This window comes from Ischnura elegans, chromosome 4, assembly GCF_921293095.1.
Source record: "Ischnura elegans chromosome 4, ioIscEleg1.1, whole genome shotgun sequence".
NCBI lineage: Eukaryota > Metazoa > Arthropoda > Insecta > Odonata > Coenagrionidae > Ischnura > Ischnura elegans.
The window spans coordinates 133,215,260-133,229,882 of NC_060249.1; the positions used below are offsets into that span (position 1 = coordinate 133,215,260).

General features: G+C 39.8%; 1 protein-coding gene across 7 annotated transcripts in view; it reads right to left on the minus strand.

The window, feature by feature from the left end:
• LOC124158072 (protein croquemort-like) overlaps window positions 1-14,623 on the minus strand; it is a 239,836-nt gene that overhangs the window by 79,916 nt on the left and 145,297 nt on the right. The gene's annotated exons all lie outside the window — the stretch shown is intronic.

The window sequence follows — 14,623 nt, forward strand, 5'->3', positions numbered from 1 at the left end:
AAGGCCATAAAAATGTGTGTTATCAATCCGATTGCGCTTTGAAATGAGGTAGGAGGCAATACAGTGACCTTGTGAGGAGCTTTACATCATCACAGTTTCCTTTTGCAGGCAGCAGAGGGCTTGAAATAGCTCTCCACTAACAAATATGCAGTACCAAGGTAATGGCAACCAATTTCCAATGACTATGATATCTTACTCTTTAGCAGGCAATCGTGACACATTTTGTGGGCTTCATACAAGAAATGTGCCATGTCATTGGGTGATAGGGGATAGACACACCCCCAAGCCATCATCAGGCATTACACCCAATGATTTTCAAACACCTAAAAATAACAGACTAGTAATTAGATACAGATTTGTACTTTTCCTTCATCTGTATCGGAAGCCGAAAACGTTTTGCATGTATGGATTCTGAGCAAAATAACCCTTCAATTGTCAGCAGGGGTACCAACAACTCCACTTTTCAGGATAAGATGAATCAATGGAAAAATTGGAAAATGGTAAAGGGCACAAAATTTCATAACACCAATACCTTTCCACATAATGAAGAAATATTTCATAAAAGAGAAAGAGACAAAAGACTATTTTATGATCATGGACTAAAAATTTTCATGGAATATGTTACATTAAGGAGTGGCTTATTTTTTTAATTTTTTCATTTCAACCTACCAATTAGGGGAATGGAATCCTCTATGGGGAATGGAATCAATACGCAAATAATTCAGGTCGATTGTTTACCATTTACAGTATGCTCAAGAGCACCAAATGCAATAACAATTAACTTTTCTGAGACCAAGAGACATAATTTCTAAGGGCAAAATGAAATGTACCAAAATTAACCAAAATAAATTGCCATCAAGAGAAATGTTTAAAATTACAATTTGACGGCTAAGTTCTAACAACACGTACCTCAAATTCGGTCGAAACAGGTATCTTAAACAAAGTGTAATAACATTAAAAAATAAAATACAAGCTAATAACAACTCTTTGTTTGTAAATGAATGCTTCTTTATCAGTTTTAGGAACTTTTGCTTTCAATTTCAGTGTATAATCAAAAATATTAATCGTTTTTTTGCTCTACCAAAAAGTTGCTATTCTTGAGATACCTGTTGTTAGAACTTAGCCACCGATATGTATGAACTTTTGGCTGGGAAGTTACATTAGTATGGCCTATTCTTCAAAAATATACAATAACTTCTTTTAGTCATAATAAACGATCATACCTAAAGTGACTACAATCACAATGCTTACAAAGTTATTTTGCCAGTACAATTTTTTAAAGTCCAAGCTGGAGCTGAGAGGGCAATTTTCCTTCCTCAACAGATACAATTCATGTCATCTTTACAATAAAGATAATAACTGCAACCTCTTTATGCATGCAAATGAGGCAATCTATTTGTAAAATCAGGGTTCCCATTCTACCTAAATAATGAAATTCACAGTTTTTTCCAGGTTTTCACCGATTTTTTTCAGGTTTTCACAGTGTCAATGTCAAATTCACGATCCATTAATAAGCCAACATTAAGACAATCACCAGCCATATGAAGACACAGACGCTGTGAATGTAAATGCAGCAATGAAAAGTGATATCTGTTATGACGTCACCTATCGTTTGCAAAATTCAGGGCCGAGTAACGGCCCAACCGAACTGCGCTCTTGCCCGGACGCCGAATACCATGGCCTCCTTTAATATGCGAATGCCCTTAGGACCTTCTTCCGTCTGGACACCGGAAGTCCTTTTATAAGTCCTCGCCGAGTGATTGTTTATTTGGACACGTTATTACCGCATAGTAACCATATTTCCCTTACCCTATTTTTCTGAGTTCGCGGAAAATATTTTACTAAAATTCTTTATAGAATTTAATAAATCAAAAAATCATTTTCATATAATAATAACGCACTTGGTTTGAAATATTATTATTATAGTATTCTACCGATTAAGGTAGGTTTCCATGGAGTACTAAAGAGGTGATCTGGGAGCCTCCCTTTCCTTCCAGCACTGCCTTCTTTAATTCACTGTAAGGCCTACTCTCTTTCAATCTATCTAAAAATCCTATTCTTTTCCTTCCCCTCCCTCGTTTCCCCAACATTCTACCCTCCAACACCATTTTCAACATCCCCTCACCGCTAAGCACTAACTCCATCCAAACCTTCTGTCTCCTGCGTATCTCATCTAAAAGCTGCCTCTCCTCGCCAACCATACCCAGCACTTCGTCGTTCCTTTTCCTCTCCGTCCATTTCACCCTCTCCATTCTTCTAAATACCCACATCTCGAACGCCTCCAATCTTCTCTCGTCTTCTTTCCTCAGAGTCCACGTTTCCGCACCGTAGAGAGCTACACTCCAGATCAAACTCTTCACTAACCTTTTCTTTAAACTCTTACACAACGATCCTCTAAGAAGCTCCTTCCTGTTCATGAATGCCTCCTTCGCTAATGCAATTCTCTTCCTGATGTCCTTACTACTGTATCCGTTTTCCTCTAACGTACTGCCTAAATAGTTGAATTGCTCAACCTGCTCAAGTTTTTCACCACCCACCTTTATCTTGAGTCTCACATTCCTCGCTCGTGATGCTTTACAAAACGGCATAACCTTAGTTTTCTTGTGATTAATCCTCATCCCAAACTCCTCGCAACGTTCGTATAACGCATCCACTAGGGCCTGAAGCCCCCTTGCTGACCGACTGATCAACGCCTGGTCATCCGCGAATCTCACTGATTTGAACATCATTCCTCCCACTTTTATCCCAGCTTCTAACTCATCCCACGCTTCCCTTACCATCTCTTCAGCATACACGTTAAAGAGCAGTGGCGATAGAGGACAGCCTTGCCTCACACCTCGGCCAATGCTTGCCCACCCAGATTCTCCGTCCGCTATCCTCACTTGCGCAGTCTGGGCCATATACAGATTACGAACCAGTCGTCTATCCCTCCAATCTACACACATTCTCTTGAAAATATCCATTTACTTCACCCAGTTCACCCTATCAAACGCTTTTTCAAAATCCACGAAACACGCATATACGTCCTGGTCATATTCTAGCCTCCTCTACCCCCCACGAGGGACCTCATTATTGACATTGCATCACGAGTTGACTTCCCTTTTCTGAAACCAAACTGATCTTCGCCCAAATACTCGTTTGCCCTCGCCTCCATTCGTCTGTTCAATACCCTCAGCACTACTTTAGCCGCATGGGATATTAGGCTGATAGTCCTATAATCTCCGCATTCCACAGCTTTCTTCTTTTTCGGAAGCGGAATTAAAACCGTATTCACGAAATCCTCCGGCCAACATCCCTCCTCATAGATCTTGCGCACTAGTTCGAAAAACCTTTTCTTACCTTCCTTCCCTAGATTCTTCAGAAGCTCACACGGGATGTTGTCCACGCCTACTGCTTTCCTAGCCTTCATATCACGGAGTGCTCTCTCTATTTCTGAATCTAATATCTCCGGCCCAAGATTAACCTCCTCCACTGCACTTTCCTCCTCTAGAGTCAATCTCTCTGGTCTGTTCGTTCCGTCATACAGGTCCTCCACGTATTCCTTCCACCTACCCTGTACCTCTTCCCGCTCGGTTAGCATCCTCCCATCTTTAGCCTTAATTTTAGACATGGCTTGTCCTCTTTTGCCGCCCGATAGCGACTTAACTTTGGCGTACAACGCGCCTACTTCTCCATCCTTCTGGAACTTTTCCATTTCCTCGCACTGTCTTTTCCACCAAGCCTCCCTTGCCCTCTTAGTTTCACGTCGTAATCGATTATTCAATTCCCTATACATTCTTTTGCCCTGTTCTGTGTCCACGTTCTTCCACTTCCTCCTCTCCTCCATTTCATTAACCATTGCCTCCGTTATCCACGGCTTCTTTATCCTTCTACTGTCAACGTAACCAATTGACTTCTCCGCCGCTTTGACTATTCCCGTTTTTATATTATCCCATCTTTCCTCTACCGTCTTGGTACTTTCAATCTCCCGTATACTAATGTCCACTAGCTCCTGATATTCTCTCCTCCTACTCCCCTTCAGGGCTTCTACGTTCCATTTCTTCGCCTTCCTAACTTTCATAAGTCTTTTGAATCTTACGTTGCATTTCATGAGCACTAGATTGTGGTCCGAATCCGCATCTGCTGCAGGGAAGCTGCGCGAGTTTTTCACACTGTTCCTAAACCTCTGTCTTACCATAATGTAGTCTATTTGATATCTCCCCGCATCCCCTGGACTTTTCCACGTGTACCTTCGCCCTTTATGATGATTGAACCATGTGTTTGTGATAAATAATTTGTTTCTCCTACAAAATTCTGCTGCTTTCTCTCCCCTGTCATTCCGTATTCCTAGACCAAAATCTCCTATTTCGTTTCCATCCCTCCCTTCCCCGACTGAGGCGTTCCAGTCCCCCATCACTACCAGATTTTTCTTACCCGGTGTGTCTCTAATTATTTCCTCGAGCTGTTCATACACCTCGTCTACTTCTTCCTCCCTATGATTGCTAGTGGGCATGTAAACCTGGACAACCACAAGGTTGGTGGGCCGCGCCTCAATTTCTACCACCAGAATCCTATCGCTAACCTGGTCTATACCTACCACACGCTTACCCATCTTCCCGTTTAATACTAAAGCTACCCCTCGCTGGCTTTCTTCCCCTCCACTATATATAACCCTATACCCATCACTCCAATAATCCCCCCCATCCCTCCACCTCACCTCGCATAATCCTAAGATATCTATCCTCCCTTTATCCATTTCCCTTTTGATATTTTCTAACTTTCCCGCCCTCATCATAGTCCTCACATTCCACGTCCCCACATTTATAGCAGACTTCTTCTTCTCCATCTTCTTGGTCTTCTTTTCTTCTTTCTTCATTGCTGCTGCCACTGATGTTGATGATGATAAGTCTCTGCAAGGATTTCGCATGTTGGCGACCCCGAGGACCTTGCCGACCTCGTTGCCGTGCCCGACACCCGCCCTTTGCGGACGGGTCCCGGGCGATGAGATTCCGAGGCTCATTTGGTTGTACTCCATGTGTTCAGGGAAGAGATAGTTGGTAGGGTTTCCCACTTCCATTCCAACAGTGTTTTTTACGTGACACCATCACGCGGACTACCTTTCGTCTGGCTCCTACCCTTCGACCTATCTGGCATGGGTGGCCCTACCGGGAATAATTTAGAATTAATCCCGCCAGTGCAGCTCTAGGGGTCATAGGAGCGCGCAAGCCTTTCCACCGCGACAAGGTTGTAGCCCAAGGGAAAGGGTTTGAAATATAAAAAGACAAAATAAATACCTGCTTAAACACGTTATTTTCACTTTTATTATTCACATAAACTCAAACAAGGTGAGCGCAGTCTATTGAGAGCTATTGCCATAAATTGAAAGCCTATTTGCCATAGAAATGTTTCCTTAAGTAAAATTCCATTGGCAAACTCATATTTCGAAGCATCTCATTTTGTGTGGGAACCGAACTTCGAATTACAAATCAGATGGCTTTCGTAAATGGTTTATTCTGGGTCTATTAGAAATGCAAGTTATTTCATTCCTCCTTTTTCGAATAAAAGTCCATCCCAAGCTATCACTGAAATTGAAACGCTTAGACAAAATAACAGACTTTCTCCATTAAAATGGAAAATATCGATCAATGTGTCGTCATATAGTATGGACCAATTACTACACTTCGAATATTCGTGGGTAGATAAATGCGTAGACTGAATCTGCGCGTGCCTGACCTTGAAACATGATTAACATATCGAATTTGATCAGCCAATCGTAGTATTATTATCAAGATTGAGATATTTTTAAGGTTTCATGGCAAAATTCACTGCTTTTTCCAGGTGTTTTCACAGTAGACGAAATCCACGGCTTATTCATGGTTTTAAGGTTTTCACGGTTGAGTGGGAACCTAGAAGATACAATGGCAGATCGTGCTGTTTCAAATACTGCATCAGATGCAATTTATAAATAGAAAAACTTCTATCTTTTGACATGTTTCACACGATTGTTACGAACTATAATTTGATAGTCATTTAAAAGCTTCTTAAAACAATGTCTGCACAGAATTACATACGATTAGCATATCCTCATTACAAACAAATTGAAACATTCCAGTGTTGAGAGGTGTGGAATGAAATTGACTTAAATTGTCATTCTTGCTAAATGAAACAACTACGCACATTAGTTGCTAGAAGGTCCACTGAATTGCCCATAATCATGATAACTTGGAACTTAAGCAGGGTTCCCACTCTAACTACATTATAAAATTAACGGTTTTTTCCAGGTTTTCACGGTCTAAATGTCATCAAATTCACGGTTTGTAGATAGGGCATTTTAGGCAGAAATATTGATCAAGTAACAATCATCGGCCACAAGTTAACTAAAAATGTAACAAACGCGACAGATGCCTTGAATGCAAACGCAGCAATGACAGTGCCATCTATCTCTCATGACGTCACCTACCGTTATAAAAATTCATGTCCGGCTAAAAGGGTGTGAGTGGGAAAATGAAGAGAGCAGGGTGGCAGGGAAGTGAAGAAGTGCCTGATTTTTTGCCAGGATTAACGTCTTCCAATCGCAGGCTTAAGGTCAATGTGTTGTCATGGCACACACGGACCAATTAATAGTTTTGCTTTCGAATACACGTGTGCAGGTAAATGCGTGGACATTGCCTATACGTGAATGACCTTGAAACATGATTGAAATATCGTTTTTTTTTTAACCCGTCTACCGTTGTTCTACAATCAAGTTTGAGAGATTTTTAAGGTTTTATGACGAAATTCACGGCTATTTCCAGGTTTTTTCACGGTAGAAGAAATTCACGGCTTATTCACGGTTTTAAGGTTTTCACGGTTGAGTGGGAACCCTGTTAAGTCACCGATTGTTTTTTTCCTATAAAAATAATTCCCAGTAATATCTATACAAAAATTTTTGTACAGGATTTAGAAAAAGGATTATTTCTCTGGTCACATGATGAAGTCTCCATGGTGGTACCTAATTATTACTTTGTGAACATACAGAATAGAGAAAAGTGAGATCTCAAATTGAAATTGTAATTTTTACCATAAATTGATCATCATCATTTATAGTCAACAACCCTAAGATTGGTTTGACGCAGACATCCATTCCACTCTCTCAACCACTGGCTTTTCCTAGCAATGTATTTCTCATCTTTTACATCTGTTACAACCTGTTGAATGTAGACCATTAGGTATCATTACTTTCTGGAGTAAATAGTAAAAAAAAAGGAATTACGATGCAGTCTAAAGGTACTGGATATCTTTGCCAGGGATCTTAGTAAAGTGTTTCAGCATAATAATAATTCAGTCTCACACTAGACACTTCAACGCTTACCAGTGTTACATAGTCCATGCAGCTAAGATTGCCGGGTTCTTTCCTTTAATTTGCATTAGTATTTAACATTCACTTACAAAGAAAACCTACAAGTACACAGACAGTCTCATTACTAATATCAGTTTTTCCATTTTGACCCAAATTATATGGTCTGAAGGTCAAAATTGTAAATTGGTTTACATTAAATAAAACACATAACTTTTTGTGATGTGTGTTCCTGATATGTATCATCAAAATCACACTACTTTAAATGCCTAAAATTGGACATAACTTATGTGTAGGGACATACAAAAGTCGCAAATTTGATAACACGAATTTTAGCGCGAATTCCGGGGTTTTCCCGCGAATACACGAATTTCATGTTAATAGCGATTTTCTCCATTTCATGGGAGATTTTCACCAACTCAGACACGATTTTAATCATTTTTTTCTTCTGCTCATGCTTCTCCCACGAAATTGTTTTTCGAGGCATATATTTAAGCCGTAATTTTTTCACTACATTGGCCGCTTTCCAATGCAACGAATTTCATTGGGCCGCCGTTCACGCAGAGTGCCATGAAATCCAGAGAGATGTCCCGTTTGAAAGCCGCCTGAATTTCATGGCACCGTGCCGAGAACAGCGGCTGGCGAAAAGTCGTCGCGTCTGAAAGTAGCCTCAAGCCGGGACAAAGCCGGCTAGTCTGAAAGTAGCATTGAGCTGTTTATGCCGTGAAATGCACACGGATTTACATTGAGGCAGCTTTCAGCCGAAATGATTTACCGCCGGCTGCCGTTCCCGGCAAAGCAACATGAAATTCAGGCCGCTTTCCGACGAGACAACTCTCTGGATTTCACTGTGAACTCCGTGGAAATTCGTCGCATCGGTGAGCAGCCAATGCAGAGATAAAAATTCATGATTTCCACAAAGAAACACATTCACGGAAATAAGGCGACTTGTGTTGTCAGGGGTATGTCTAAACCGCGTTCACACGACATCTAAAAAGTAGCCAAATGGCATGGGAATCTGCTGGTTGGCTGATTCAAATTACTGGAGGGTTCAAACTATCCAAATGCAAGCACATTCTATAGAGAGTTAACCCTTCCGCTGCTAACGGCAAAAAATATGTGGCAGGACGTTTCTTGACCCGGGAGACGAAAGCAGCAAATTTTTGACGGAGATTTTTCTACACAGGAGAAAGAATGCATAAAATATACATTTCCTTACTCTCCCCCTTTCATGATGGTTGCAGGTTTGCGAAGTCTTAGTTTAGAAACCTAACTGGCGGGACTTAGGCCGTACTCTCGAAATCCGGGAGCAGGTACCCGTACCCCTCGTCATATATAATCTCCTTTTGTGGTAAGGGACAGCAGTTATACATTCAGTTAGTTTACGAAATAAATACAGGCTTTTTTCTCAAAAAATATAAACTAATAAGTTCAACAGATTCAGGCTTCAATTGGTGGAAGTTAGACATATTTAAATAAATAAAAAATCGTAGCAATTTTCCACCAGATTTTTTAATGCATACAACGCGTTTCGGCTCACTGAGCCATCATCTGGTACAAGACACTGCAAAATATTTGAAAATCTCCTTTATACCCTTGAGAAAGGGGGGGGGATTTGACATCTTTTTTGAAGGAGGGGTGGGAACGGGCATACAGAGTAGGGACAGTGGGAAAAGATACAACTACGAGATGTGGAGAGCCCACGTTGGAAGGAGAAATCTAGTCATAACTGTAAAATGACGACACATGGGGAAGAACCATAGAAAAACAGGAGGGGGGGTTGAGAAGAGTGAAAAAAAGGGTGGGGGTTAGGTTAAAAAGAGAGGCCGCGTGTCTTTAGAAAGGGAGAGGAGTAAATAGTGCCGCAGGAAAAGAGGCGGGGGTGAGGAGTCCCTTTGGGTTAGCTGAGAAGGAGTGAAATTTAGTGGAGGTACGGGGGAGGAAATTGCCAACAAAAGAAAATGGTCAAACACAATATGGAGGGAGGGTGGGCGGGAGAGTGGATGTTGGGGTCTGTTAAGGCGTTGGTGAAGAAAGAATTTGACCATTTGTTTTTGGGAAAGGTATATTAAGGAGATGAGAGTGGAGAAAAACACTTGTTCACTCATGAGCATATTCATATAACTCTGTACAATTTCTAATTGACGTTTTAGAGCTGTGAATTCGTACTCGTGGAGCCAAGGAAATGGTGAAAGTCTGTCACATTATCATGAAATAGAAGTTCTTTTAACAATAAGGGCATGTTTTGTGTTTCTTTAACTGTCCATTATAGATAATGGCCAAAAAGTTATTTTTCATTTTTATAGAAGGTGCTTTTCTTGTGCTCTCTGAATTGACATTAGCTTTCTAAACCCTTCTACATACACGAAAAGAATGCACAGCAACAGATTATTTGTTATTTCACAGGAGTTAAGTGCTATTACCTGTGATAAAGGCTCTCCAGCTAAGAATTCATAATGGATTTTCAGCAGGAAGACAATCAGACCACCTTAAGACGGATAGGACTACCTTCTCTGCTAATGTGGCATTGCCAAATTCAACAGCACAGCTCGTAAGCTTAAGAAGGCATTGCCTGAAGCAGTCCTGGGCTAACAGCATACTACTCCGGGTGATTCAAGCAGGCCTACTCAACCCATAAGGGGGTCCACCAATGATTTTTAATTGAGTAGGTGATCATCTAATGGAATACAGTCCATATTTCACTTCAATAACCTCACCAAAAAGATATAAAATTCGAGGAATCAAGCGAGATGGAGTGGAATTGATTCATAATGAAACACTGACTTGCAATTTTCCACAAAAATAAAATTTAATTCAACTCGAGTTTCGATGTTACCACATCATTTTCAAGTCTCTCAGTTGTACCTTGAAAATGATGTAGTAACATCGAAACTCGAGTCGAATTAAATTTTATTTTTGTGGAAAATTGCAAGTCAGTGTTTCACTATCACCAAAAAGAGTTGTTAATGCTATCACTACTCTTTTGAACTCCCTTTTTGCAAAGGTAGGGACTAGTGACCCAGTTGAAACTTAAACATATTATATCTAAAGATGTTGGTGTATATTTCTTGAGGCCAACACCAGCTATTTTCACCGAATAACAGCACATACAAAAGTGACGATGAGCAGCTAAATTCTTCCTCAAAACAATGTTTACAGCATGTGCTCAGTGTATTCGCGACTCCCGACAGCAGTTTAGGCACATATGACATCACGCCTGGCCTTGGCAAAGCTTGGGTGTCTTTGAGCAGTGGTCGGCTCTGAGAAATTTTGCTGGATTTTTAAAGTCGATTTTTTTTATTTCTTTCGATGATGAATGACTCCAGGTATTTTTGCGAGCTAATATATTCCTATTATCTGTTCAAAATAGTTTCCATAGCAATCGACGACCCACTGTTCCCCATTGTTCAAACAATATAAGCCTAGTGCACAGCCTCTGAGTCTCCAGCAGCTCCCAGCCTAATTCGCTTACCATCTGGGTAACGGTGTCGGTACGCCTGTAGCAGTTTTACAAACCATGCAGCCTTCCTTTGTATGTTCTGCATTTAGTGGATTAAGTCTTTCTGCACCAGATCGCACACACTCGCTGCATATTCAAGGTGCAGACGGACGAGTGTGAAACAGCACCTTTCTTTTACTTTCTCACCCGAAAATCTTCCCATAAGGTCCTTGACAAATCCTAATTTCTTCAGGGCTATGCTGCAAATCAATGGCGTACCCAGAATCAAAACTATAGGGGGGCCAAGCCATGGTTGTTCAAGTTGTAGGTAAGATTGAAGCATGGAAAAGGTTAATGAAATCAACATTTTAAGGAGACTGTAACAGCTCTTTATTAGTTTTTTAAATTACAGGCATCCCCCGAGTTATGTACGTCTCGACTTGCGTAAATCCGTACTTACGTAAGTGATAACCGTATTTCAAATGATTACGTTAATTTTCGAATGTGAGCGCGAAGAAGTAGATATTCGCTCGTACAACCTATGGTAGAAAAAATATCGAATAGTTATAGAGTTTTTTACGTGCTAAAAATAACAGAGTGACCCATATTTGTCATTCCTGGAAGGAATTTTCATTAATTTCTGCAGAAAAATCGCTTATAAATCCCAAGTCAGCAATCAACGTGAAAATTTGCAGTTCTAGCAATGGATGTGGTTGCGCTCATTCATATATGATACAACTTGTTATACAGCATGAACATCCGACTTTCAACTATTTAAAAATTGTATCCTTAAGTTGCACATTTCCATCTGTGGAATTAAAAGAAGATGAAGTTCAAGCAGAAATCTTTATTGCGGAAAAGAATTGTTTAGTACCCACGTAACGGCATTGAAATTTTGAGTGTTAGAAATGAACGCCGCAAAAAGTTAAGGAAAAGTTGACACACGATATTAAAATTTGGGTAATTGTTTAGATGTTTCTGGCGGAAGATTTTATTAAGCTGCATTTTCTCGTTCTCTCATATTGTGTGCAACTGTAAATGAATATTGCGTCTTTGAAAGCTTTTCCCCACTAACTTTGTTGCACGTTAATGACGGAGGTGGCTGAATAAAAGCTCACTTTTAATTAGCTTTGTGCATTGGAAATACTCTTTGATGTTTCCAGCGAAGTAAATATTCAAATGATGATATTTTCACGTTATTTTATTGAGATATGAGAGAATGAAAGTATGTTTCCATGCGTGAAAGATTGAGAGTAATTTGTGTGAATGTATCTAAGAATATAGTAATTTACTGGTATTTTTTTGTGTGTTATTTGCTCGTAATCCTAGACATTCCTCCTACGTGTATTAACTGTGGCAGTGAAACCACCAGATTCATCAATCAACGTAATATATGAAAGGCAGAAGATATAATGATTATAGGTAGGTAGACAATGCATTCTTTGGGTCCTTAGATCGCAGTATAACATAATGAATCAATTTAAGTATTCAGTTTAGTAATGTAGCGTTGAGATACCATACTTTCCCGAATCCATGCGATCGGTCAACTCTGAGAATAATATTGTGCATTTTGATTGGCAATGCTCGAGATGCAACTCTCAGACTACATTAATGTTTACCGATTTTGTATCTAATAACGTAAGAATATGCGGTTGAGTTCATGAATATCGCAGTGAATTGAATGAAACTTCACCGAGAATTTACCGTGCATTTCTCCGCTGAGAATTTCACCGCACATTTCGGGGGCCTTCACAGTTTGGCGTTGCGTTGACGCCGCGGCTAGCGAGCCAATCAGAGCCCGTCTTTGAGAATTGATGACGTCACGTCTCCAGCTCGCTTTGTTGTCGCAGAAAAACTGAACCTGTCGGATTTTCTCTGCATGAAGGCGGCAGTACGCCGACGATTTCGAATTGGTGTTTGTTAATGGGAAGCTTAGGTATACAAATATGCAAGATTAGCTCTCATGGGAGTGACAAATGCTATTTATTTCATTATTTACTATTATTTTGGAGTGTTCAGTTAAGATATTTCGTATCTTTCCTAAGCATAAGACAAATGTTAACCTTAAATTAGATAACAATCACTGATGAGCATAGATTAGCGTAACGCATACCCGTAAATGGTATCACAAGCTAAATACAGCGTGAGAGGTGCTTGTTGGTGACTAAGGTCGTTTAAATTCCATTTTATATCCAATAATTGTTCCCTCATGATCTACTCAGTTAGAGCTATTTAGATAACATGACTAGGACAATCTGTTTGAAAAACAGTTATCATTAATCATAATAATCATAATCATAATTTATTCAACATTAAACATAATACAATGTAATAGTCTTCGTGAAAGAAAAACTAAATCTAGAATATAAAATTTTGAGTATTGCTCTCCAGAAATTCATTGAGTGAATAAAAAGCTTGAGTCACTATCCATGAGTGAAGAACACCTTTAAACTTTCTTAAAGTACAATTTCTTGCCTCTTGAGGTAAGTGGTTGAACATGCAAAGTTTAACATGGTCAAAAGAATTTTTTGTAGTTGACAGCCTACAGTGGGGCTGTAACAGATTATTTTTGAGCCTTGTGTTGTAATGGTGCACCAGTTTTATGGCTGTCAATATTCACTTTTACATTTATTAAGCATTTAAATATATATATACCGTACAATGTCATAATCCCTTGCTGCCTGAATAGTGGTTTGCAGTGTTCCCTTACGTTAGAATTGGTAATAATCCTAATGGCTCTTTTCTGTAGAATGAATAACTCTTTAGATGAGGAAGAATGGCCCCAAACCTCAATGCCATAGGAGAGGTGGCAGTGAAAAATGGCAAAGTAAACTGCTCGAAGATGTTCCGCAGGAATGAGTGTTTTCAGTTTTCTAAGGAGGAATATGGCTTTTGATAACTTAGCAGTCGTAGAGGATGTATGACAATCCCATATTAGTCTGCAATCAAGGTCAAAGCCCAGTAGCTTTAAATTTCTAGTGTGGTACAGAGTAGGGCTTAAGGAGAACACCATTTGTTGGGTTTTATTTGTGTTAAGGGCAAGCCTGTTTGCTGAGAACCATTCTTCAGTCACTGAAAGGATAACATCCGAAGGATAGGTGGGGTCATTTAGATCATGTATGAGAGTAGTGCCGTCAGCATATAAGACTGACGTGCAAGGAAGATGGTGTGGGAGATCATTTATCAAAATTAAAAATAAAAGAGGACCGAGGACTGATCCTTGTGGTACACCATGTGTTACGTTAATAGGGGCAGACAGTGAATTATTCACTTGACACATTGCGAGCGGTTTGTTAAGTAGGACTCCATGAGTTTTAATTCAGTATTATTGATACCATAATATTGTAATTTTCTAAGGAGTAGTGGATGGGAAACACAATCAAAAGCTTTAGAAAGGTCACAAGCTGTTAAAACAAGAGAGGAATAAATATTCCTGATAACATTCCACGTTACTCATGTTTACTGAGTGTATGTAATTAGCTATTTCTCGAGTATTCCGAGTTAGGAAATAAAATTTAAAGATCATAATAATGCATAGGCAAGGGCCATCATTACATGCATGATTATTGACATTATGGTCACCATATTAACTTCAAATGCTATTTATAGTTAAGAAGAATATTTTAAGAAATGAAATTGTGTAAAAATGCACAAAACAACATATGTATTGTGCGTTTGGCTCGAAATCATAAGATGATATGCTTCCAGGCCGATTTTTAGGAGCCAACGCTTTTTGCCTTTCATTTGTTTTTGCAATGCAGAGCTGTGAAGGGCTCCAATTCCCTTCACAGCTCTGCGTTGCAAAACTTCCCCCCGTTCTCCCCGTTCACACTACAATTATTCTCAACCAGCGTAAGATGACGTCAGAA